Below are 22852 nucleotides of genomic sequence, written 5' to 3' on the forward strand. Positions count from 1 at the left end.
CCAATATTGTTTTTAGGCCAAAATGTTGCACCGAGGTAGCTGGATGACTATGATAAGCAAGACAAATGGGCGGCACAAACACGTGGCCCATCTAGGAGTGGCACTGCAGTGGCAGATAGAAAAACTAGGCCCCAAAGAGCACATTATTCAAAAGAAAAAAAGAGGTGCAAGATGGAATTGTCCAAGGGCCCTCCCACCCAAACTAGGCCCCAAAGAGCACATCATTCAAAAGACAAAAAAGAGGTGCAAGATGGAATTGTCCTACGGCACTCCCACCCAAACTAGGCCCCAAAGAGCACATTATTCAAAAGACAAAAAAGAGGTGCAAGATGGAAGTGTCCAAGGGCACTCCCACCCAAACTAGGCCCCAAAGAGCACATTATTCAAAAGACAAAAAAGAGGTGCAAGATGGAATTGTCCTACGGCACTCCCACCCAAACTAGGCCCCAAAGAGCACATTATTCAAAAGATAAAAAAGAGGTGCAAGATGGAAGTGTCCAAGGGCACTCCCACCCAAACTAGGCCCCAAAGAGCACATTATTCAAAAGACAAAAAAGAGGTGCAAGATGGAATTGTCCTACGGCACTCCCACCCAAACTAGGCCCCAAAGAGCACATTATTCAAAAGACAAAAAAGAGGTGCAAGATGGAATTGTCCTACGGCACTCCCACCCAAACTAGGCCCCAAAGAGTACATTATTCAAAAGACAAAAAAGAGGTGCAAGATGGAAGTGTCCAAGGGCACTCCCACCCAAACTAGGCCCCAAAGAGCACATTATTCAAAAGACAAAAAAGAGGTGCAAGATGGAATTGTCCTACGGCACTCCCACCCAAACTAGGCCCCAAAGAGCACATTATTCAAAAGACAAAAAAGAGGTGCAAGATGGAATTGTCCTTGGGCCCTCCCACCCACCCTTATGTTGTATAAACAGGACACGCACACTTTAACAAACCAATCATTTCAGCCACAGGGTCTGCCACACGACTGTGGCTGAAATGATTGGTTCGTTTGGGCCCCCACATCACAAGCTGCCATTTAATATGTCCCTGCACAAACTGGCTCTACAGAGGCAAAAGGTCGTCCTCATCCTCATCCAGCGATTCCTCACCACCATCAGTATCTTGTTCTTCCTCACCCTCACAGAGTATTAATTCGTCCCCGCTGGAATCCACCACCACAGGTTCCTGTGTACTTTGTGGACGCTGGTCTTTCTCGTAGAATTGATAATTCATTTTTATGAACATCATCTTCTCCACATTTTTTGGAAGCAACCTCCTACGCTTATTGCTGACAAGGTTCCCAGCTGCACTAAAAACTCTTTCGGAGTACACACTGGAGGAAGGGCAACTGAGGTAATATAGAGCCAGTTTGTACAGGGGCTTCCAAATTTCCTTTTTTTTTCTGCCAGTACTGGTAAGGACTCTCTGACATGCCTACTTGGGTGCTGTCACCCATATAATCCTCCACCATTCTGTCAATGGTGATAGCATCATAGGCAGTGGAAGTAGACATGTCAGAAATTGTTGGAAGGTCCTTCAGCCCAGACCAAATGTCCAAACTTGGTCCTTTATCACCACCAGCGGGGGGTTTAGGAAATCGCAGTTGTTTCCTTGCAGAACCAGTTGCTGGAGAAAATGAAGGAGAAGGTGCTGCTGAGTCACTTTCCACTTCAGAAGATGACAGTTTTCTAACCAGCAGTTCTTTGCACTTCTGCAGGCTTGTGTCCGCCGGAAAGAGTGACACCACGTAGGCTTTAAACCGAGGATCGAGCACGGTGGCCAAAATGTACTCCTCTGATTTCAAAATTTGTACCACCCTCGAATCCTGGCAAAGCGTATGAAGGACTTCATCCACAAGTCCCACATGCTTAGAGGACTCGCTCCGTCTCAGCTCCTCCTTCACTTTCTCCAACTGTTTCTGCAAAAGCCTGATGAGGGGAATGACCTGACTCAAGCTGGCAGTGTCTGAACTGACTTCACGTGTGGCAAGTTCGAAGGGTTGGAGAATCTTGCACAACACTGAAATCATTCTCCACTGTGCTTGAGTCAGGTGCATACCCCCTCCTTTGCCTATGTCATAGGTGGATGTATAGGCTTGAATGGCCCTTTGCTGCTCCTCCATCCTCTGAAGCATATAGAGGGTTGAGTTCCACCGCGTTACGACCTCTTGCTTCAGCTGATGGAGGGGCAGGTTCAACAGTGTTTGCTGCCGCTCCAGTCTTTGGCATGCAGCCGCCGAATGACGAAAGTGGCCACACATTTTTCGGGCCACCGAAAGAGTCCCCTGCACAGCTCTGTTGTCTCTTAGAAAACTCTGGACCACCAAATTTATCGTGTGAGCAAAACAGGGCACATGCTGGAATTTGCCCTGCTTTAATGCCCGCACGATATTGCAGGCATTGTCTGACACCACAAATCCCCAGGAGAGTCTAAGAGGGGTAAGCCATTGCCCAATGATTACCCTCAGTTTCTGTAAGAGGTTATCGGCGGTGTGCCTCTTACGGAAAGCGGTTACACACAACGTAGCCTGCCTAGGAAGGAGCTGGCATTTCCCAGGTCCTACTACTGGTGCTGCTGCTGTTGTTGCTGCTGGACAAGGTGATTCATCTACCCAGTGGGCTGTCACGGTCATGTAATCCCTAGTCTGCCCTTTTTCACTTGTCCACATGTCCGTTGTTAAGTGGACAGTGGGTATGACCGCATTTTTCAGGGCACTGAGAACACTTTTATGCACTTTACTGTACAGCTTCGGTATCGCCTGTCTAGCGAAGTGGAATCTTGACGGTATTTTGTAACGGGGACACACTAAGTCCATCAATCGTCTAAATCCTACTCCAGCAGTTATGGACACCGGAAGCACATCTAATACAATCAGATCTGCTAAGGCCTCAGTTACCCGCTTTGCCATTGGATGACTGCTGTCATACTTCATCTTCATGGCGAAGGACTGTTGGACAGTCAATTGCTTAGTGAAATAAGTGTTCCGACTTCCCCTCCGGGATGATGAATGACTCCCAGCAGCAACAGCGGCAGCAGTAGGAGGCGTAGCAATGCAGGATCCTCCAGAAGAATCCCGGATAGGAGAGGAGTCAGTCAGGCAAGTAACATGGCCTATAGGACTACTCCCAATCCTCATTGAGGAAGAAATTGACGAGGAGGGACTTTGCGGTGTAGTTGGGCACGTGGACACAACAGGACAAAGGGATTTAGTTGTCCCTGGACTGTGTACATTCTTAGCCACAGTTTCTGAACTAAACAGCAACTTATGAACGCTCTTCAAGTGACGTAGAAGGGAGGATGTCCCTAGGTGGGAAACGTCCTTACCCCTGCTTATTTGAGCTTTGCATAAGCTACATATGGCAAAACAATTGTTGGACGGTTTGGGATAAAAATAATTCCAGACCGAAGAGGTGGATTTATTGGTCTTCTGTCCAGGCATGGTGATGCCCTTTGGGATCTCACGGACAACAACTGTCTTGCCCGGTGCCTCATTTAAGCAAACCGCATCAGCATCGTCCTCCTCGTCAATTTCTCCCTCAGCACCAGCTTCATCAATATCCTCCTCCTGGTGTACAACACTGACACCTTCATTATCGACATCTGCAACTGCACTGTCTGTGATCCTTCCAGCACATGCAGAGGGTGTGCTGCGAATGCTGAAAGGAGCATCCTCTTCCCGTACAGTGATGGGAAGGTCAGGCATCGCAACCACCAACACCCTTGGACTCTCCACTGGGATTTGTGATACCATGTCTTCTTTGGAAGGCAGAGTTGTTTGCTGGATTTTTGTTGGTGACACCTTAAATCTCTTAAATTTTAAAGTGGGAGAAGGAGGAGGAGGAGGAGGAGGAGGAGGACTTTGATCATCTTGTGAAGCTGAGCCACTAGTCATGAACATAGGCCATGGCCGTAGCCGTTCCTTGCCACTCCGCGTTGTAAATGGCACACTGGCAACTTTAAGTTTCTCCTCCAATGATTTGCTTTTTCTTTTTAAGGGCCTTTTACTCAACTTTGGCTTTTTGGATTTTACATGCCCTCTACTTTGACACTGGGCATCGGCCTTGGCAGACGACGTCGATGGCATTTCATCGCCTATGTCATGATGACTAGTGGCATCAGCTTCAGAAGCACGACGAAGTGGCTCCTCATCTTTTCCTTTTTTTTTATCCTCCATATTTTGGATATCTAACGGTAGGCAGCGGTGTCAGCAAACTGGATACCGAGATATCAGCTGGTTGTTGTCACTATCCAGTGACAACAGCAGCAAGATACAAAAGTGGATATATATCAGTAACACAACAAGTGGCGTCAGCAAACCAGAGTTATGTACTGCGATATCTAACGGTAGGCAGCGGTGGCAGCAAACTGGATACCGAGATATCAGCTGGTTGTTGTCACTAGCCAGTGACAACAGCAGCAAGATACAATATTTATTTTGTGGATAGTTACACTGGTAGGTAACACAACAAGTGGCGTCAGCAAACCGGAGTTATTTACTGCGATATATGTAACGGCAGCGGTGGCAGCAAACTGGATACCCAGATATCAGCTGGTTGTTGTCACTAGCCAGTGACAACAGCAGCAAGATACAATATTTATTTTGTGGATACACTGGTAGGTAACACAACAAGTGGCGTCAGCAAACCGGAGTTATTTACTGCGATATATGTAACGGCAGCAGTGGCAGCAAACTGGATACCCAGATATCAGCTGGTTGTTGTCACTAGCCAGTGACAACAGCAGCAAGATACAAAAGTGGATACACTGGTAGGTAACACAACAAGTGGCGTCAGCAAACCGGAGTTATTTACTGCGATATATGTAACGGCAGCAGTGGCAGCAAACTGGATACCCAGATATCAGCTGGTTGTTGTCACTAGCCAGTGACAACAGCAGCAAGATACAATATTTATTTTGTGGATAGTTACACTGGTAGGTAACACAACAAGTGGCGTCAGCAAACCGGAGTTATTTACTGCGATATATGTAACGGCAGCAGTGGCAGCAAACTGGATACCCAGATATCAGCTGGTTGTTGTCACTAGCCAGTGACAACAGCAGCAAGATACAATATTTATTTTGTGGATACACTGGTAGGTAACACAACAAGTGGCGTCAGCAAACCGGAGTTATTTACTGCGATATATGTAACGGCAGCAGTGGCAGCAAACTGGATACCCAGATATCAGCTGGTTGTTGTCACTAGCCAGTGACAACAGCAGCAAGATACAAAAGTGGATACACTGGTAGGTAACACAACAAGTGGCGTCAGCAAACCGGAGTTATTTACTGCGATATATGTAACGGCAGCAGTGGCAGCAAACTGGATACCCAGATATCAGCTGGTTGTTGTCACTAGCCAGTGACAACAGCAGCAAGATACAATATTTATTTTGTGGATAGTTACACTGGTAGGTAACACAACAAGTGGCGTCAGCAAACCGGAGTTATTTACTGCGATATATGTAACGGCAGCAGTGGCAGCAAACTGGATACCCAGATATCAGCTGGTTGTTGTCACTAGCCAGTGACAACAGCAGCAAGATACAATATTTATTTTGTGGATACACTGGTAGGTAACACAACAAGTGGCGTCAGCAAACCGGAGTTATTTACTGCGATATATGTAACGGCAGCAGTGGCAGCAAACTGGATACCCAGATATCAGCTGGTTGTTGTCACTAGCCAGTGACAACAGCAGCAAGATACAAAAGTGGATACACTGGTAGGTAACACAACAAGTGGCGTCAGCAAACCGGAGTTATTTACTGCGATATATGTAACATCAGCAGTGGCAGCAAACTGGATACCCAGATATCAGCTGGTTGTTGTCACTAGCCAGTGACAACAGCAGCAAGATACAATATTTATTTTGTGGATAGTTACACTGGTAGGTAACACAACAGGTGGCGTCAGCAAACCGGAGTTATTTACTGCGATATATGTAACGGCAGCGGTGGCAGCAAACTGGATACCCAGATATCAGCTGGTTGTTGTCACTAGCCAGTGACAACAGCAGCAAGATACAATATTTATTTTGTGGATAGTTACACTGGTAGGTAACACAACAAGTGGCGTCAGCAAACCGGAGTTATTTACTGCGATATATGTAACGGCAGCAGTGGCAGCAAACTGGATACCCAGATATCAGCTGGTTGTTGTCACTAGCCAGTGACAACAGCAGCAAGATACAATATTTATTTTGTGGATAGTTACACTGGTAGGTAACACAACAAGTGGCGTCAGCAAACCGGAGTTATTTACTGCGATATATGTAACGGCAGCGGTGGCAGCAAACTGGATACCCAGATATCAGCTGGTTGTTATCACTAGCCAGTGACAACAGCAGCAAGATACAATATTTATTTTGTGGATACACTGGTAGGTAACACAACAAGTGGCGTCAGCAAACCGGAGTTATTTACTGCGATATATGTAACGGCAGCAGTGGCAGCAAACTGGATACCCAGATATCAGCTGGTTGTTGTCACTAGCCAGTGACAACAGCAGCAAGATACAAAAGTGGATACACTGGTAGGTAACACAACAAGTGGCGTCAGCAAACCGGAGTTATTTACTGCGATATATGTAACGGCAGCAGTGGCAGCAAACTGGATACCCAGATATCAGCTGGTTGTTGTCACTAGCCAGTGACAACAGCAGCAAGATACAATATTTATTTTGTGGATAGTTACACTGGTAGGTAACACAACAGGTGGCGTCAGCAAACCGGAGTTATTTACTGCGATATATGTAACGGCAGCGGTGGCAGCAAACTGGATACCCAGATATCAGCTGGTTGTTGTCACTAGCCAGTGACAACAGCAGCAAGATACAATATTTATTTTGTGGATAGTTACACTGGTAGGTAACACAACAGGTGGCGTCAGCAAACCGGAGTTATTTACTGCGATATATGTAACGGCAGCGGTGGCAGCAAACTGGATACCCAGATATCAGCTGGTTGTCACTAGCCAGTGACAACAGCAGCAAGATACAATATTTATTTTGTGGATAGTTACACTGGTAGGTAACACAACAAGTGGCGTCAGCAAACCGGAGTTATTTACTGCGATATATGTAACGGCAGCAGTGGCAGCAAACTGGATACCCAGATATCAGCTGGTTGTTGTCACTAGCCAGTGACAACAGCAGCAAGATACAATATTTATTTTGTGGATAGTTACACTGGTAGGTAACACAACAAGTGGCGTCAGCAAACCGGAGTTATTTACTGCGATATATGTAACGGCAGCAGTGGCAGCAAACTGGATACCCAGATATCAGCTGGTTGTCACTAGCCAGTGACAACAGCAGCAAGATACAATATTTATTTTGTGGATAGTTACACTGGTAGGTAACACAACAAGTGGCGTCAGCAAACCGGAGTTATTTACTGCGATATATGTAACGGCAGCGGTGGCAGCAAACTGGATACCCAGATATCAGCTGGTTGTCACTAGCCAGTAACAACAGCAGCAAGATACAATATTTATTTTGTGGATAGTTACACTGGTAGGTAACACAACAAGTGGCGTCAGCAAACCGGAGTTATTTACTGCGATATATGTAACGGCAGCGGTGGCAGCAAACTGGATACCCAGATATCAGCTGGTTGTCACTAGCCAGTGACAACAGCAGCAAGATACAATATTTATTTTGTGGATACACTGGTAGGTAACACAACAAGTGGCGTCAGCAAACCGGAGTTATTTACTGCGATATATGTAACGGCAGCGGTGGCAGCAAACTGGATACCCAGATATCAGCTGGTTGTTGTCACTAGCCAGTGACAACAGCAGCAAGATACAAAAGTGGATACACTGGTAGGTAACACAACAAGTGGCGTCAGCAAACCACAGTTAAAAATTTAATTACTGAGTCTGCGATATCTAACGGCAGCCAGTGGTGTCAGCAACAACAACAACTTAATTATTTTTTTTTATATTTTTATATATTTTTAATTTTTTTTTTATTTTTTTTTATATACTCTGAGAGGTAGGTACAAGGTAGTGGCACTGGCAACAACAGAGGTGACTGCCTGGTAGGTGTTTACAACCATATAACAGGTAGCCAGGCAGCACAAAAACCCTCTCTGGCAGCACAATAAAAATTATTAAACCCCCCTCTGTCTGTAGTATTCTGTAGCAGGCTAGCAGCAGCAGTGACACAATTAGAGATGAGCAGGCTATAGCAATATAGAAAGAAAACCCCCTCTGCGGCAGTACAATAAACCCCCCTCTGTCTGTAGTATTCTGTAGCAGCAGCAGTGACACAAATTACAGATGAGCAGGCTACAGCAATATAGAAAAAAAAATCACTCTCCAGCAGCACAATAAAAATGATTAAACCCCCTCTGTACTTGCAGCTCTTTAGCAGCAAGCAGCACAGTGACACACACAACGCTCCAGCAAACCCCCCTCACGGAGCAATAAATAAAACCCCCCTCTCTGGCAGCACTGCTGCCTGCTCTGCGTCGCCCCACAGAATGAAGATGGCGGCGGCGGGTCCCGGCTTTTATGTAATCCGGATCTCGCGAGAATCCGACGTCACCAATGTGACGTCGGGCCTCGATTTCGGCTCCGGGCCTGCGCGGGAGTCCGCGGACGTCCTGGATCCGGATTCGGATTCAGGACGTCCGTGCGGATCCGGATCTCGGAGATCCGGACCCGCTCATCACTAATAATTACAGGCCTTATAGGTACATCTGAAGCCCTGAGAGTGATAAATTAACTTCTTTGAATTAGCCTGAAGCCATAGATATTGTGGATATGCACAAACGTTGCCTCCACATTGCCTGTGCTCATGAGCACAATATTGGGGAAAAAACCCTGACACCACAGTCATAAGCCCAGCTAAAGCAGTGACCCCAGAATCCATCTGAGCCAGGTCCATTACCACAACACTGCAATCCATAGGCAACATAGATGCTGGAGCAGCTTTATGACAGGTATTAATCAATTCATGCTTATAGGTACTAAACAGATTTTTCTTTTCCACACTTTCAGTCTCACACAGTAAAGAGAAGATGGTCCCAGCACATGCTCATTAGTGATCTCAGTGGCCATATTGGGACAGGGAATGAAGACTTAACAGGAAGACTGGAGTCTGCACAGTGGTGCACTCCGACAACATGTAAAGCATTTTGATGTACAGTATCATGAACAGTAGCCATGAAATTCAGACCATGTGCATACTATGCTGCTCCTACCATCCCAAAGTGTGCCAGGGAGGGGTCCAGTACACAAGGGGAAGTTAAAGGGTAATAAAATGATACTGTGCATATGGGTCTGTATCGGATTATAGCCCATTATGGGTCTATACCAGATTACGGCCGATTCGGGTACTAGGAATTATACCTATGTGCAACCTGCCTACCTCGACATACTGTAGTGGGGAGTGGTGGTGAACAGCAGAGAGGAGGCTAGCCAATAGAGGGGTCTCTGCTATGTACTGCCAGGGATTCGGAAATGGCCCCCAGCAGCCAGTGGTAGCATGCTCAGGCCCAATGCATTAAAGCTACTACACTTATAGGAGGTGGAGTCAGAAATGTCTTTCAGCCAACTAATCTGATTGGTTGCTATGGGCAAGCTTTAATATATTTACCACTGAGTCTATTTTATTACTATAATACTGGCAGTGACGCAGGAAGGAAAGGGGTCCCTGCAGTAGATCATAGGGCCAACTTGAAATTTAAGGCCATATGCAATGGCAATGTATACAGTACTTGAAGTAAAGACTTATCAGCCATGGACAGAAAGTTGGCCTTTGGATTGGTAATCTGCCATTTAATGATAATTTTCAGGTGTTTTAAGGGAGGTTGTGTGATGTCAGCACCAGCCTTCATCAGTCTGTCTCTGTAGCAGAGGTGTGGAAAGGTCAGACTTACTCACATATGCACACACTGTGAAAATCATTCGATGGTGAGTAAATGGCATATGGATGTGCCGGATAGCGATATTTACGCAATTCACTAGCAGATTTACACAGGGCAGGTTTTCTGAGTGGCGGATAACTACTCTTAGTCATCTGCCATTTTGCAGATGAACAATCAGGTCTGAATCAGGCCTATCATTCCCCTAATAATGATTTTTCCCTATAAAACCAAGCACTCTACTGACTTTTCTACTTGACTACACTACTTCCTCATCTTCATATCATCTGAAACTATACCTCCAAGGTCACTTTTCTCAGCTTTGTGTGATTTAATTTTCTTAACTGCATTTCTACACTTCCTTGGCTGTTCTCCAAACGTAATGTCTTTCACACAATCTTCACATTTTCCGGCTTTGTCCTTCACATTTCTGCTTACTAGAGTTGAGGGAAGGCTTTACTAGGTTTTAAGGGCCAGATGTATCAAGCTTTAAATGTGATAAAATGGAGAGTGATAAACAGCCAGCCAATCAGCTCCCACCTGTCATTTTTCAAACCCAGCCTGTAACATAACAGGTAGGAGCTTATTGGCTGGCAGGTTATCATTTTCCATTTTATCACTTTTTAAAGCTTGATACATCTGGCCCAATAACTGGTATATGTCATTGTTCTACTTAGCTCTCAGGGGGTAATTCACATATGGTCAGAGTAGATTTGTCCATTGCAAAGTACCGATTATCACTACAGTGCTTTGCGCATGTGTAGGACCTGTTTTGTGCATGTGTGAATGGGTCCTGCATCAACATGCATGCAACACCCTCATAACAGGGGTTATTTAGAGCCGAAGCTTCTTCTATGGGATGTGCAGAGTACCATTTACCGGAGCTTTGTGTAGGATCTGTTGCACACTAAGGCAACAAACCAGGACATTGTACCAACAAACCAGGTAGAGCCCTATACCAACGAGGGCTCCCTAGGCTGGAGAAATACAAACCAGGTCGAGCCCTGTACCAAGAGGGGCTTCCTAGGCTGGAGAATTACATCACTCCAACTGTCCAGTATCGGCAAATATCCATTGGGACAATATCAGGAAGCATCTATAGGAACGGACACTGAGATCCTAATCTCTGAGAAAATTGGGTGACTATCACGGCTCCACTTTCTATCATTTAGCATTCAGTACCAGCTATTTTATATATGTGGTATATTTTATAAATGTATTTTTAATAAATGTATATTTTTTAACCTTGACCCTTTTTTCCTACTACTGTAGGCAACTGGTGTGGGCGTTATGTATAGGCAGCGCTACTAATTTTGGCAACTTGTGTGGGCACGTGTATAGGCAGTGCTACTAATATCGGCAACTTGTGTGGGCACGTGTATATGCAGCGCTACTAATGTCGGTGTGTGCACGTGTGTAGGCAGCGCTACTAATGTCGGTAACTAGTGTGAGCATGTGTATAAGCAGTGCTACTACTGTCGGCAACTGGTGTGGGCATTATGTATAGGCATCGCTACTACTGTCGGCATCTGGTGTGGGCACGTGTATAGGCAGCGCTACTACTGTCGGCAACTGGTGTGGGCATTATGTATAGGCAGCACTACTAATATCCGCAACTGGTGTTGGCACGTGTATAGGCAGTGCTACTAATGTCAGCAACTGGTGTGGGCATATTTGTACAGGCAGTGCTGCTAATGTCGGCAACTGGTCTTGGCATATGGTTACGCAGCGCTACTGTTGGCAACTGGTGTGAGTATGTATATAGGCAGCGCTACTGCTGTCAGCAACTGGTGTGGGCACGTGTATAGGCAGCACTACTGCTGTCGGCAATTGGTGTGGGCACGTGTGTAGGCAGCGCTACTGCTGTCAGCAACTGGTGTGGGCATATGGTTACACAGTGCTGCTTATGTCGGCAACTGGTGTCGGCATATGGATACACAGTGCTACTAATATCGGCAACTGGTGTGAGCACTATGTATAAGCAGAGCAACTACTTTTGGCAACTGATGTGGGCATTATGAATAAGCAATGCTACAAATGTGGGCATATGCAGGAGTACTCGGGGCATTATGTGTAGCATAATGTGTGTCAATGTCATATGGGCATTATGGTGCATGGCAAATTCTGTAAGGGTAATTATGGTGTGTGGCATAATGTGTAATGGGCATTATGGTGTGCTGCATATTGTGTAAGGGGCATCATGATGTGTGGCATAATGTATCATTTGCATTACTGTGTGTGGTATAATGTGCAATGGGTATTGAGGTGTGAATCATAATGTGTTATGGAGATTACGGTGTAATTGGTACTTTTATGTGACCATGCCCCTTCCCCATGAAGCCACCCTCCCCCATTTTTGCTTGCGCCTGCGGCGTGAACTATCCCTGTTTTTTTAACTCATGGCACCAAAATGGCTAGTTACAGCTGTGTAAGGTGAAAAATATTGTGCTGCTGTGTGGTGTAATTGGAGTAGGAGTACTATTGTGTGGCCATTCCCCTTCCTTGTGAGATCACACGTTTTTCTTTCTGTGTGCACTGTCCCTTTGTAAAGCTTGGGTGGGCGCAAATTTATACAGTAGTTTGCAGGAGGGCGCCAAACCCCCTAGCACCGACCCTGTTTAGGCATTTGCCTATGGCGCCGGCCCCTGGAGAGCAGAAGTTGGAGCAGGTCCCCCCTGAATTGTATGGAGGTGAGCGGTCACCACATTGCCCATCCCCCCGCCCCCGTGGAGTGACCATTGCCCCATGCGGTGACGCATTGACCGGCACCCCTCCATGTGGAGCGACAGCAGCAGCAGCCCGGGTCCTGGATTGTGTGGAGGTGAGAGGTAATTCTCACCCCCTCCCCGTTGAGCAACTTCTTGGCCGCCGCATCGCCCATGCCCCCCATGGAGTGACCCGGCGGTGACGCATTGCCCGGCACCCCCCGTGCGGAGTGACAGCAGCAGCATTCTGGGTCCTGGATTGTATGGAGGTGAGCGGTAACTCTCTCTCCACCCACCCCCCCACCGCATCGCCTGGCACCTCCCCCACCTGGAGCGGGTGAGCTCCAGGGTGCCCCCACCTCCCCCCATCTGGGGCGTTAAGCCTTTCGGTTATACCCAGAAAAAGGCCGTCCCCATGCGAGTACAGCCGTCCGACAAATTCTCGGACCTGGGCGGTGCAAATATGATTCAGTCAAGACTGACTTATATTTGCTAACAGGGGAAAAATCATTCAATGGCATATGACCATCAAATGATTTTGCCCTGCACGCTCTCCTGCAAATGGATTTTTATGCAAAACATCCATTCGTACTGCGGCAGGGAAATTTTTATTTTATTTTGATTGGGCTGTAAAAGAAATAAAAAGCATAACACTCATGCTCAAAAAAGGCATTTAAAATGTTTATTAAATAGTCAGTAAGGTGAATTGCCATGTTAATATACGTAATATCTAATTTGCACTTTGATAAATAGAACTAATGCTTATCAATATAGAACACTGCAGCTATCTGGCAGTAAAATCACTTTAAATATGATGCAATTAGTGTTGTTTTTATACAATGCACATATCATTTTTTTCTCCCTAAAATGGCACCTTTTCCGAGAACACAGTTGTTGACAAGTGAAGAAAATGTTACACGTCCAATCTTAACATTTATTAAATCTGATATCATTTTTCTACATCTCTCCCACTGCATTTTTCTGTGACATGGAAAAAGCTAAGCACAGAGAGGGAGAAAGGCCATGAAAAAACTTCAGCTCTTGCTGTATGTACTGTAACTGTAAAGATTTAGATGGGCAGTAGCCGGCCAGATTCTAGAATGTTAATGGATGGTTTCTCAACTCCCCTCCGTTTCATACAAAGCAGATTAAAGTGGATGGTGTCTTTCCAAAGTATATGTTGTGAATTGCATGCGGAGTACTTCGCTGTGGCATTTATAACATTTCATGCCCCTTAGTGTACTTATTTTAACTGACATGAAAAACACAAAATATTGCTGTCATTCAGCTATTCTTGAAGCCTTTTCTGCATACAACCAGCACAATAGCAACAATTGCTCTTATTTCTTCATATAAATCCGATGCACCATAATTGAATTGCATTTTTTTGCAGGCATTTTATATTTGCTGTAAAAATAAGTGTTCTATAAAGAGGTGTGAATTATTATCAACAGTGTCTAGGTCAACATGGATAAAGGGTCGACACAAGCAAAAAATCGTCAGGTCAACACAGGAAAAGTTCGACATGCATTTTTCATGGTTTTATTTTATATGTTGACATTTGTCAACATGGACCCCAAATTAGTGTAAAGCATCCCCTCACTTCGTTAACACACACTAAACACACTAACATGGCTAACACACACATACATACTTACCCTATCCACATTCCTTATTTGTCATGGGGATGCTGCTCAGCCCTGATTAGCTCTAAGCACTTCCATGGAGACACTTACAGCCAATCAGTCCTAAAATGAGCCATGATTGGCTGGGCATCTCCATGGAAACACTTAGAGCCAATAGAGTCATACTAGAGTTCCCATTACGGAGGTTAGTGAGAATCCGACTCCTGTACGGGAGAGGAATATGGGGACGGTAAGTATGTTTTGAAAAAACTGACTAATATCTAAGTATTTTATAACCCTTAACTATAACGGCGAACACTGAAATAATTGCACCCAAACACAAACTTGTAAAATTAATGAAAATGCTTTACTAAAAAGATAGCAAATGCAGACTAACACCAAAAACAGAAAGATTATCTAAAACTTCAAAAATAATTCTAATTCATAATGGAAACCTGGTAAAAGGGACAGTGATAAGCCCGAAACCTTATACACATGTAGGTACAAAGAAAGACAATCAGTCCCAAGGCGCAACCTCTCCTTCTGCGGAGACCAGAAATAGGGATCACTACAAAATCCCAGCAGGGGTTAGAATGTCAGAAGAAATGGACCATGGGTGAAGGAGAGCTGAATAACACAAACATTTTCGGATCCAGTTCGGATCCGTCACATATCTCCTTGGACGATTATATAAAAAAATAGAAAAATAGCAATATGTAGACCGTATAAACCTTCAAAGCAAAGACACATATGGGTGGGTGCCACTATGTGTACCCGCAGAAACAGTACTGGTATTGTGTCACAATCCCAATATGCAAAGACAGATTCTCCTCTCCTGCTTCTGTGTTTCGATAGGGTAACCTATCTTCATCAAACCTTGATGAAGATAGGTTATCCTATCGAAATGCATTGGCAGGAGAGGAGAATCTGTTTTTGTATATTGGGATTGTGACACTATACCGGTACCATTTCTGCGGTATATGGCCATTACCCGCACCTACAGGTACTGTATTTCCATCTTTCAATCCCAGTTGTACAGTATGCCTTTTTTTCCTGCCAAATAAATTTGTGAATTTTAGAAAGAGGATTCTCTATTCCAGGCATGTCCAACGTTGGCCCTCCAGATGTTTGGAAACTACACATCCCAGCATGCTTTGCCACAGTTTTGCTATTAGAGAATGCTAAAACTATTGCAAAGCATGCTGGGATGTGTAGTTTCAAAACATCTGGAGGGCCAACGTTGGACATGCCTGCTCTATTCCATTTATACAGTATAGGCTCATTGTGATGAGCACTTTTTGTGAAAAATCCTGATATCAGTTAAAGATACATCTATGCAAGCTGCAAATAGAAGTTTATGCGAAACATCCATTCGCATGCGTGCGAGAAAAATCTGCATGCGTACGGTGGGCAGACCTTCTTGTGGGCGACATTTGCAGCTTTGCGAGTCAACCAGAATGACTTCCTTGGCCCCATGTGTCTCCATCACAGAAGCGACTCTGTGTATACACACAGAATAACAAATGTGCCATATGGGTTTTTGGTCATGCACAGTAGCATACAGTAGCTCAACATTTGTATTGCATGTGACTAAGAATTAGGGAAGTGCACTGGCCACTTTCCAAATTTTGTGTTTTGGATCTGGTTCTTCTTTCATGTTTTTGATCTGGATTGGTTTTGAAAAAAAACACCCTTCCGGGTTTTGGTTTTGAATCTGTATTTTGTTCGAAAGAAAATCATATAAGCAGCTAAAATTACAGAATTTTGTTTTTGTTCCTATAGTATTATTAACCTCAATAACATTCATTTCCAGTCTATTCTGAACACCTCACAGCTCATAATATTGTTTTTATGCCAAGGTTATGCCAAGGTACTGTAGCTGGATGACTAAACTAAGTGACAGAAGTGGGTGGCACAAACCCTGGACTGATATTGTACACTTTGCAGAACCCCTGTACTGATACTGCACACTTAGCAGCGCCCATGAATTAATTACGCTCACTTATTTTTGGACCGGCATTTACGCGGGCGATGTTTGCTACCTTGCACAATTGCTGGCACATATTTCGTAGGTACCCTTGAATGTTTTACATGTGATTTGTTTGATTAGACATGAACTCAACCTGTTTGGTTTTGAAGCTGTCTAAAGCCCTTGCCAGATCATCAGCCCTAGGGGCTGCTTGTGTTACTGCTGTAGGTTGGGGTTCCATGATGCTTGCTGGCCTTTGTGTGATGGATGGTTGTGTGGTTTCCTCCACAGGATTCAATGTCTCCACTGTCTCCAGAATAATTTACTGTTCGTTGTCAATGATTTGTGGCAGAACTTGTGCCTGAAGGCTTTGTTGTGATGTCCCTGTGAATATGTTGGTAAATATGTTCACACTATTCTGGATTATGGTTAAGTGGGCAATTTTGGAGGAATGTTATGATATACATAATCCTAACCCTGCTTCCCTGCTTAATTTTGAGACTTTAACAGCACCATATGGTTCAACACGATGTGATGTATACTTACTGTATATTGATACTTTTGTAATTAGGATCATTTTAGAAAAAGTTTGGAGTATTAAAAGTGGCCTGCAAACCATCAACCCCCAATAATGCTAACTAATTGGCCCACAAAAGAAAACCTTTGTATTGTATTATGTGCATGTTTCCACACAATCCAATGCCTTACCTTTGGACTTTGGAATGTTACATAAATACTAATGTTTTTATATAAAAAAATGTAGGGGTGTGTCTGTGCTGTGCTATAATTTTACAAAACTATAAAATTCATAGCTACATAGTAATAAAGTATTTGTACATTTTCAGGAATAACTCACCAGCAGCTTGTGGATCCACGTTTAGACGTTGTGCAGTCTGTGGTGCAGGACCCCTTCTGAGATGTGGAGCTGTGAACACATAGGAGGACACTGTTTAAATGCAATGCATTATGGACATTTGTATCCAGCATGCATCATCAGATGTGTTAATTGATCAAAACTACTTGATTACATGGCCCCAAAATTATTATGTAATAATCCACAAAATTTGCGTTTCCAAAAAAACATTGTTAACCATAATTTAAGATGAACCATACAAAAAAAGTGATGTTTCTTATTAGATGATGGTGTTACAAATATAGGTTCAAATATTGCTGTATCCACCATATAAAATAGTTAAAGCGTTTTTTAACATTCATGACTTTGCACTTGTGATTGCTAACTGCATTAACTGCAGCATTACTGTCTATCCACATTTGGTGCTTCCACATCATATAAGTGTGCTGATTATGCTTCCCTAGGAGCCTATTAAAAAGTGTGACAATGACGCTGACAAGAGGCAAGTTTTACAGCGCTACAGAAGGTTTTAGCTGCGCAGGAGAAAGCCGGCTCACCCCGCTGTCAGTGTGGGGTGAGTTGGCTATGCAGGAGACAGACCAGCGCTGGATCCTGGATTGGTAAGTATGTTGGTGTAAAAGTGAGGTGTGTCGTTGTGTGTGTAATAAAGTTATTCTTTTCTGTGTGTGTGTTTTATTTTAATATTCTTTTTACAGGTGGACTACAAGTCCCAGCGGACTCATTAATGCCCCGCATCCTGGGACTTCTGGTTCTCCAAGTTCCACCATGCGGGTAGGTCTGCTGGCACTTGTAGTTAGGTATGTGAGATTTAACCCTATCAGGCCAGCATCCACTGGCCACGGATGCCGGTGACAGCCCCGGGCTTCAGCCCTTTATTGTGGGGCTCCTCCAGGTACCCCGTCCAAGGCTGACCAGCCACGGTGCTCATGTTTCGGCAGGGGGACCTTATATAAAAAGTGTCCCACGGCTGTGGCATGACACTGCTGGCTGTTGGAGCCTGGTGCTGGTTTCAAAATATGGGGGACCCCCAGATTTTTTGCTCCCTTTATTTTTGGAACCAGGACTGGTCCGAGAGTTCGTGGCTGGTTTCAGAAAAACGGGGTACCCTTATGCTTTTTGTCCCCCGAATTTTTGGAAGCATGTTTGGTTCAATGAGCCCGGGGCTGGTTATGCTCAGGAGGGGGGACCTCACGCCGTTTAAAAAAAAAAAAAAAACTTTCACACTTTTTTTTTACACAGGAACATGCACAGATCTCAATGTTCTGTGCAGGGTCCTGGACAATTCGCATATCAGAACCTGGTCTACATGTTTTGCGATTTTTAGACACATTTTCCCGAATTCACATCTCATTAAATATATGAATTGTATACTTTTCAATGGGAAAACATCTGGATGCGAGTTCCGGCGCGACTAAAAATCGCACTTTCAGAATGTGTGATTTCACTGCAAAATTTTGACATTTTTCACATCTCATTAAGTATGCAAATTCGGGAAAAAGTGCGATTTCGGCTGTTTTGGTGAAAAAATCGCAAAAACCACATTTTCACATCTCATTAAATGTCACCCTTTGTATATGAGATGTTTGCCACAGACTGTAAGCCAGATCTACTTACTTTAAATGCTGTTCTGACAAATTACTTTGCCTTTTGTGCACATGTCACTGGTGCACTTTATTCAATAATACCTTTATAGCATTATTTATGCCCATGGTATGCTGGTCATTTGTGTCGACTGAGGTCAGCACATAGGGGGTTATTCTTGTTCATTCGGTCCTGAGTGCATTCCCACGGGGGACCGATGTTGGGCGTCTGCGCCTGCGCGTTTCTGTAGGGTGCTTGCACCCACAGCGAACTTTCAGTTCACCAGGTGCACGCACCCTACATGACGTGCAGATTGCCGGAGAAGGGTGGGGGGCGCCGAGCTGCGCCATTACCATATTATATGAAAAATACTGTATTCAGAATTCAATTGCACTGGTTATGTATGAACAAAAATGAAATACCAAACACTGTTACAAATCTTCAATGAAGAGTACTTAATACAAGTATATCTTTATCTTATGCTATCCTATCCATGTACTGTAGTAAGACAAAGGAGTCATTATTTAATGTTGCTGCTAGATTTTGTCATTGTAGTGTAGTATAATAATAAGATTTTACAACAATTCTTTTCTTTGAAATTATTGTGAGATAACCAGCCTTGAACTGGTACAGAAGAGGAGAGCATGAGGTAAAAGAAAACAGGATAACATCAACCACTTCATCAACTAGAAAGTGCAGTTCAGCAACAAGTAAAGACAGCTACAATCAGCAGCCAAAGTGCTCCCTGCTGGATACACAACTCTTCATATACTGGAGGACACTTATAGGAAATGTTCAACAAATCTGTATGTAGGAGCAATAAATAAATATTATAGGTCAGTGGTCCCCAAACTTTTTTGAATCATTGTCATAGAGTATAAGTAATTTTGTTTACTGCACCATTAGACCAAAAGTTTCGTATTGAGAAATTCTGATTTTGTTTAAATTCAGTCAATTGTGTTCACATGTTTTGACCCTGTTTCCCACCTGGGAAACAGTATGCCGGGAAGAGTGTATTCTGTCCGCGAAGTACCTGCACTGTGGGGGCATTTATGTACCTGCACTGTGGGGGCATTTATGGATGTGGAACCCTGTTGCCGTAATTTGAATATTGGAGACAACTGTGCTCCGTAATATAAATTGGTATTATTTTGTGGCCACACCCCTTCCCCATGAAGCCACTCTATTTTTTGCTTGAGCACCCACCAGCAAAAACATAAATCGGCACCTATGGTTAGGAGTGTTATATAGGTAAAAGATAATTGTGTGAAAGTGTAAAATATATAAATCACTCAATCACTCAATATATAAATCACTCAATTATGTTGTGATACCCTGAAACAGCCAGGCCTGAGCAATCCAGCAAAATTACCAACAGCTGAGATATTGTACTATGGGCCTTATTCTAGTTCACTCTTTCTGACAAAATCTTTCTTAGATGGACACTGCAGGGGGGGCAGATGTAAAATTAGAATTAGATTTGGGTGAGTTATTTTGTTTCTGTGTAGGGTAAATACTGTCTGCTTTATTTTTACACTACAATATAGATCTCAATTTGAAGTAAAACCCCACCCAAATATAATTCTCTCTGCACAAGTGACATCTGCCCCACCTGCAGTGCACATGGTTTTGTCCATTTAAGAAGGATTTTGTTAGAAAGAGTGAACTAGAATAAGGCCCAATATACATTTAAAGGACTTACCTTAATTGTGCCTTATGCCATGTGCAGTCTGAAAATGCTAGGTCCCCCTATAGGATATATAGGGAGTGGCCCTAGACTTCGCACCCTATGTAATGATAGGTGTTGGTGTTCTGATATTGATCTTTAGGGATACTTTTCAATGTCATGGTATTAAAGTGGGTATTTACAGACAGTTACAATTATGAGTAGTTGTCAAATCAGTGACATTTCTTAATAAATCTGCAATAATAAACCTCATTTATATAGTTGCAATTTTTATTTTAATTTGAGCAATTACTATTGAATAGCTGAAAACTTGGAATGTAGCTTGGTAATGTTGAGAGCTTGAACATGTCAATAGGTCTTCATTGCCTACTCTCTCAGAAGTTACAACTCATAATTTTTTTGTTATTTCCCCAACACCCCTAGTACAGTAGGTGGATCTTCCACATATTACCCGTTTCAAGCAGGATAGTGAGATATTTAAAAGAATTGTGTCACCATAAGGAGGGATGGAGATAAACCATTGCATAATTTAACCCCTGCCCCTACCACGATTAGGCAAATAAGAAATTTTACTGTGATCGGGCAGGGCCTAATGATGTTTGCCCTTCCCTAAAAATGTCCAGCAGCAGAAAGTGGGCAGTTACACAATAGGTTTAATACTGATAGACATGCTAAGTTCACCAACATACCACTTTAGACCCTTTCCTACAAAATATATTTTTATATTTTTTAAATACTTTTTAGTTTATCATGTATGGTCTACATTAATCAAAAGACCTTTACTGTGTTATCAGTATAACAAAGGACATCTAAAATGTTGGATAATGTACAGTACATCACAAAAATTATTGAGAAAGGCTCAAACAAAATGTGAATTAAAAATTACAATAGTGCAGAAAAGTTGTGGGTCCATAACCATAACTCATGTGAAAAATTTCAGCTCAGCCATATCATTTTTACTATACCCAGTGAGTGCTTGAAGTTTTGAAAATTTGACACAAATTAGGTCATATTGCAAACAGATAAGGACACGGTTTAGAGGCACACATTTTTGGCAATTTTAGGTGAAGACACTTCGATACAAACTTTTAGGGTAGAGGTTAAAAGGTGGTCGGTGCCCCCCCATTTAATGTTCAGTGACCATAGAATTATTTCTCTCCCCTTCGGCCACAAGTAAGTGGATGTGTTCTTGGACATATCCCCTTGCATGTTGCCAAGGGGATGTGGGTTGGGGAGAATGTTCGGGGGCAGCGTTCCGTTGCTTAGTGAGCGGTATTGAAATCAGGCCCAACATTTGCTGATTTTACTGCTATGTACAGTTTATTTTATAGATACAAGGAACCAGAAACAATATATTTTCTCCAGGTTACTAAATAGAGCAACAAGATTTTTTGTTATTTTTAGGAAACTTAAATTAGCAATAAGTAATTGTTTTAACTAAATGTTACATACTGTTTGTATTTCCAGACCCATCTATTGTTATTAACCTTTCTATATGGATTTATTAATTTCTATACTATTAGGCACAGCATAGTATGAGTGCACTAACACACATAGTATAGTTAAGCATGCAAGTACAACACCAGACGGTTCCTGCAAGACAGTATAGCTGAACTGCCCAGAGCTACTAGGTTGCTGATGCAGAGTTAATCTGAGTACATTCTTGTGGTATGTACATAACATAAAATGCTCTGTGCATTTCCAGTAAAGGAGCCAAATGTATATGCGTCTATGCACTTTTGCATTATTCTATCACTTTTGCCTGCTTCTACCTGAAAAAAAAAAGCTTTCTAATGCCATCTGAGTTTCTTCTTGTTTTCACTTGTAAAAAGTTGCAGTCCTACAGAGATGAGCAAAAATGTCTCTAAAGGAGATATCCGGATAAAAGCTCAACCATGTTTTGGTTGACTATATAGTAGACAGACATTGACAGGTCAATAGTGCTTAAGGCAGAAAGGTACAAAATGTCAAGAGGTTCAAACATTCAACATGACAGTGGTCAACATGCGATTTGCTATCCACATGATCATCTGTTGGTAATAGTAACCTATGATGAGCAAAGCAAGCCACCTTGCCCGAAGCATGGCAAGTGAAAGGAGTCCGCAAGAGTACAGTTTTGTACTGATGGTGGTCACATAACATGAAATATATAAGATTTGGAAAAAAGGAAAACAATAGAAGAAGCGCCTAGGAGATTTTAAATAAAAATACTAATGATTGGATTGACTTTACAATAAAGTTTATATCAAAGCATGATAATACTAATACATTTTAATCGAAAATCATGGGTATATAAAAACACATAAAATGAATTAGTCTAGACTTAAAATGCACAAAATGTAAGATAAATGGCAGCACAAATGACAAAGTCCGTTCATATATATGCCTGGGGGCTGTCATTGGGGCAATTTATTTACCATCTGCCTTGCTGGATAAGTGGTTCCAAATGTCCTGCAGACCACTGAATTGAACTCCTTTGAAGGTTGTGGAGGGTCTGGTGCTAGGTGAAGGTCCCTTTTATTTGTAATCCATAAGGTA

The sequence above is a fragment of the Crinia signifera genome, chromosome 2 (assembly GCF_055691185.1).
Source record: "Crinia signifera chromosome 2, ASM5569118v1, whole genome shotgun sequence".
Classification (NCBI taxonomy): domain Eukaryota; kingdom Metazoa; phylum Chordata; class Amphibia; order Anura; family Myobatrachidae; genus Crinia; species Crinia signifera.